The sequence below is a fragment of the Armigeres subalbatus genome, chromosome 2, assembly GCF_024139115.2.
Source record: "Armigeres subalbatus isolate Guangzhou_Male chromosome 2, GZ_Asu_2, whole genome shotgun sequence".
Taxonomy (NCBI): domain Eukaryota; kingdom Metazoa; phylum Arthropoda; class Insecta; order Diptera; family Culicidae; genus Armigeres; species Armigeres subalbatus.
The window spans coordinates 261,623,592-261,628,797 of NC_085140.1; the positions used below are offsets into that span (position 1 = coordinate 261,623,592).

At 39.5% G+C, this 5,206-nt stretch overlaps 1 long non-coding RNA gene across 1 annotated transcript; it reads left to right on the forward strand.

Moving 5' to 3' along the window:
- The first annotated feature begins 2,908 nt into the window (after positions 1 to 2,908).
- LOC134216256 (uncharacterized) lies at positions 2,909 to 3,773 on the forward strand. The gene is made up of 3 exons (XR_009980576.1): positions 2,909 to 3,251; positions 3,325 to 3,479; positions 3,537 to 3,773. It is a non-coding gene; the product is annotated as an uncharacterized LOC134216256 (long non-coding RNA).
- Positions 3,774 to 5,206: the final 1,433 nt, after the last annotated feature.

A 5,206-nucleotide genomic window follows, 5' to 3' on the forward strand; every position in this document is an offset into this window, starting at 1 on the left:
ATGCCCTGACTGTTTGTCACTAATAATCTTCCTGTTATCGTGGGCATAAAATTTAGCACATGCGTATGTAATTCTCTGTTTCTCACTGTTGATGCTGTGACAATTGGTTCGAATTTGTTTGCTTCTATTGATGGTTTCACCGTCACATTTAGTTTGTTACGATTCACTATTCGCACTAAACGTTCTTTTTCTAGTAGGTCGATTCACCTAGTTATATTGCGTTTTGCTTGAAAACTGATTGTTCGCTTGTTAGCGATCGCTTCGTCTAAATCCAATAATATTTGATGCATTGATCGCAATGCCATTTTTCAGGAACACACTATGAATGGTCTTCATTTTTCAGTTTACACTAATCACTGCGCGAGTTTACTTCACCGTTGACGATTTAAAAAAACGCGTAACTTGACTTTACCTGAACGGTTCGCCATGTTGCAGGTTTGTTCCGCGAGTCATGTAATAATCATGGAGAAGGACTTTTCTTTTAGTTCAGTATCCCTACTATGGTGAGCTATGAAAATAGTCACCAGTAGGGACTGAAGAGACACAGTTAGTTGCTGGTCGATAATTGAATTCATGTATTCTCGATCACGTCTTAAATAGCTTACACAATCTACATGCTGTATTTGGTAGAAAAGAGACAACTGGAGTGACACTTGTAAAAAGTGCTCATCTTACAATTTTGGTGGCCGGTGGTCTTACCCGTAATGTGTTGGGCTAGACCCTACGTTAGAACGAAAGAGGTAAGAAAGAGAATTCTATAACTGTGGCTCGGGCGCCGCATATGGTTGCAATTTCATAGCTTGCATTTTGGAGTGCATTGATCGAAATAAGTAATTTGAGTATATGATTTATTGACTTGAAGCATGTTACGTATCAGTGGTTCTCAAGTACCATGACACCTATATTAAAATATATAAAATATGTCCCAGTTTGTGTGCGTCCCATAAGTGTGGGGTCACCGTAAATCGAGTTAGATAACAATCGCACCATCTGTTCATTGATTTCAAGGCGGCATACGACAGTATAGACCGCGTAGAGCTATGGAAAATTATGGACGAGAACAGCTTCCCTGGGAAGCTTACCAGACTGATCAAAGCAACGGTGGATGGTGTGCAAAACTGTGTGAAGATTTCGGGCGAACACTCCAGTTCGTTCGAATCGCGCCGGGGACTAAGACAAGGTGATGGACTTTCGTGCCTGTTGTTCGACATTGCGCTAGAAGGGAAGCGGGCTTGGTAGTCATATGGCTACTGCTTCTGCCTCATACGCAGGAGGTCGTGGGTTCAATCCCAGGTCCGTTCCATTCTCCTACTTTGTATCTTCCTCTATATTTCTCATGTTCTAGCAATCGCTAGAACTGGAAATGGACTTTCATACCGTTTCCATTTTTATTCCTTTACCTTCAACTTGAGTATTCTAACAGTAATCTGCTAGAATTGGAAATGAACTATAGAGCTCGTTTCCTACAATCCAATTAGAAATTCCATCAGTTACCTTCTCCTATCTATCACATTGGCAGTTCGTTAACCAAGACGGACCTCTGCCTCTCCAACCTAACCCAGAAATTCCAACAAATTCCGCATGAACTCGTGGCAAGTGCAGAGGTATATTCGGCTTGCAGCGGGCGAGTGATTGCATCATCATTTCCTCTCCCTTCCCTACATTGACTTGCATTCTGACGTGGCAGGCGCCAGTATGACCTAACAAATGAGATCACCAGTACTTGTACATTGAAGATGTGTGCTAGTCCCAAGCAAACATCTGTTGGGTCCCTGTGCAAGAACAGCTGATCTGGTCATAATGGAGTAGCAACTACGAGCAGTCAATCAAGCTCAAGCTCAAGCTCAAGCTGTTGTTCAACATTGCGCTAGAAGGTGTCATGCGGAGAGCCGGGTGTCACAGCCGGGGTACGATTTTCAACAGGCGGATGACATGGACATTGTCGGCCGAACATTTGCAAAGGTGGCAGAACTGTACACCCGCCTGAAACGTGAAGCAACAAAAGTTGGGCTGGTGGTGAATGCGTCAAAGACAAAGTACATGCTTGTGGGCGGAACCGAGCGCGACAGGGCCCGCCTGGGAAGCAGTGTTACGGTAGACGGGAATACCATTGGATTGAATTACAAATATTTAATTGATATTTTGTCCTACTGGTCTCCGAAAGGTCAGGGGGGGCACCACAAAAATTACCACATTATAGACCTGTGCGCCGCCGCCGCCGACACTTATTAACGTACGCCGACGCCGGTCGAGGTGTCGGCGGCGCGCCATACGCCGGTTGGCTCCACGCCGCCGAATTTCGTATTTCACGCCGATGATTGACCAAACACAAAAATCACCGTGTGCGGTGCATTTGCATCTGCCGAGCCAAGGCAACCTATCAGGCATTAATTAAATAGCTATTATACTTGCTATTATATTTTATCACATTTGTTTGCTTTTATCTTTGTCACTTTTACCCGCATTGGCGTGTTAATGTTAGGTCATCCAAGAACTTCTTGGCTACAGACCTACAAATCATCGAGCGTAGCGATGAACTTCTAATCTCATATGTAACTTCATGCGAAAAAAAAACTCATTTTGGTCGCATTGGGTGGTTCATCATCTTTTTAAAGGTATATCTTAATTGGGGTAGTGCTTGTATACGCGGCTACAATGAATGTTGGATTTGGATTTCCAGTCTGGTAGGATTTTTTTAAATTTCCTGGCGTACCATTATGTTAGCATTGTGATATATGAATGCAAAATGGTAAATTGGCTTCTGGAGCTGGAGCACGATGGGGCACGTGAGTTAAATTTCCAGAATTATTCTTGAAAAAAGTTTAAATTTATTTTGATAAGCAATTCCCACACAGAAAGAACAAACATTATTTTATCAAATATATTGCACTCTCGTTTTAAGAAGTGATATTTTTTCTTTAAAATAAAAGTTAAAACTTTGGAATCGAAAGTTATCTGTTTAATTCAAACATATTTTTCATCGGGTCAGAATCCAAATTTCGAAATTTGTCTTATGAACTAAAAAGTTTTTAAACTTTTATTTTCAAAACATTCAATGTGGAAAAAACACCGTTCACCGTGACAGGTTATTCGAAATCGGAAGAAAAAGAAAATGAAATATTTTTGTTGACATACTTTTACCCGCACTCTTGTGAACAATTTTATATTTAGTTTTTGATTCACATAGAAAGTAAAAATGAATTCCAGCCCGCTTATCGTTGAATTATATACATAATTACAGTGATTATGAGGTGAGTAACATTGCAGCTGCTATTAAACGCTCCCAAAGTTGATTCGTCAAACTTGTGATGCATTTTATTTCAGCCATTGCAGCTCCCCCAGATATGATGTGGAGCTATGAGAATCTCAGCATTGGCGATGTCGACTGTGTCAATGATGGCCTTGTAAATTAAGTTCAGACACATCTTCATTGAGTTCCTTTCTGTTTGGCGGAACAATATTTATATAGATTTATATAGGTGAGTATAAATTATACGCCCAAATGAATCGCCTAATAACTTATTATTTGCGATCAGATTACGCCATTTGGAATCACAGCAAAGATGACACTATTTACCCCGAGGGACAGTTTTTTGGTGAACTCGCCCAAGCTGTTGGCAGCATGTGCCTTCGGATCAGCAGAATTGATGGGTAAGGCCTCGGGTCAGGCGATCTACACCAGCCACAAGGCAATTCCGTGAGAAATGAATAAAATGAAAAAAAAAATATAAAAATGAAGTGTTGTGTAATAAATATTTACTGTTTCTGTAAGATTGCCAGACTAATACAAACATCAATTTTGGAAAGATCGTAGGTCCCAAAAAAGTTTTTTTTTTCGATTTTCTTTTCCGACTTGGCGAAAAAGAAAGTGGAAATACTTTCGCTTTAGGCCTACAACCTTTTCAAAATTTATGTATGAATGAATTATTTTTATTCGAAAAATTCCCTCTTTAAAAGTACAAACTTTTAATTCTGGAGAAACGGTGACTATTAAGCTCTTAATTGAAATAAAAGTTTAAGGACTTTTATTTTGAACATTCGCTACTCTCTACGAAAAAGAACCAACGCAACTTTTTATTTTAACCAACGGTTTTTTTATTTTCAATAACGATTTTTCTTTCTGTGCAGAGAAGTTTCTTGATTTCCTTGAAATAATTTCCGAAGAAAATCCTGGAGGAAGTTCTGAAGGAATACCTAAAGATAATTCGTAGAATCGTGAGAAATTTCTTGATTTTATTTCCGTAGGAATTTCTGAAGGATTATCTGAAGGAACCCCTGGAGGAAATTCCGGAGGAATTCTTGGAGGAATGCCCAAAGAAATTCTTTAGGAAATTTAAGAATGTCGATATATCCTTTAGGAGTTTCTTTGGGAATTGCTCTAGGAATTCGTACGAAGATATTTAAAAATACGTCCTAGAATTTTGGAAAGAAATGGCGAAGTCTATTACTAGATGAAGCTCCGAGGGATTGGAATACCTGGATACTTATGGATACCTGAAAAAATTTCAGTGCAATTAATAAAATAATTTCAGAACGAATTTTATTGAATTTTTTAAAAGTATGTAGGGGAACGGTTCGCCACTTCATCTCATAGCTCCTATTTCTATCCCATCAAAAACAAAGCAATGGAAAGGAATTTGGTTTGTTTATTATTTTTGTGATTTTTTTCAGCAGTGAGCACGCATGTTGACAAAAAGAAGTGACGAATTTGGTGCCGTATTTCTTTGTTTAGCGATGAGATGGATATATGTTCAGTGAGACGGAGATCGGAACAGTTCCCCTATGTGTGCACGAAGTTACCCTATCCTATCCACTATCCTGTCTTGAGTCTTGGTCTACATACGGCTCCGCCCAGTAGTTTTAATAATTAATTATAGTCGAATTTAATTACCATTCTGCTTTCAATGCACTGCTTATATAGGGCAAAACACGGAGGTAGCGAACCCGTAAGCAGAGACACTTACGCGAAGTCCGCGGTTTATAGAGAGAATCTACTTTCCAGTTTCCTCCTTTTGTAATCCAGCAGACCAATAAATAGGTTCGCAATTCTTTTTGAGCTTCCCGAGGGATGGCTTTTTTGACGAAGGGCGCGTCAAATCTATTGCAACTGTGGGGAAAATTACCCATCAACATAGGAAGAATTTTTTAAAAGTATTTGAAAACAGAATTTCTGAAGGAATTCCCAATGGAATTGTCAGAAATAATT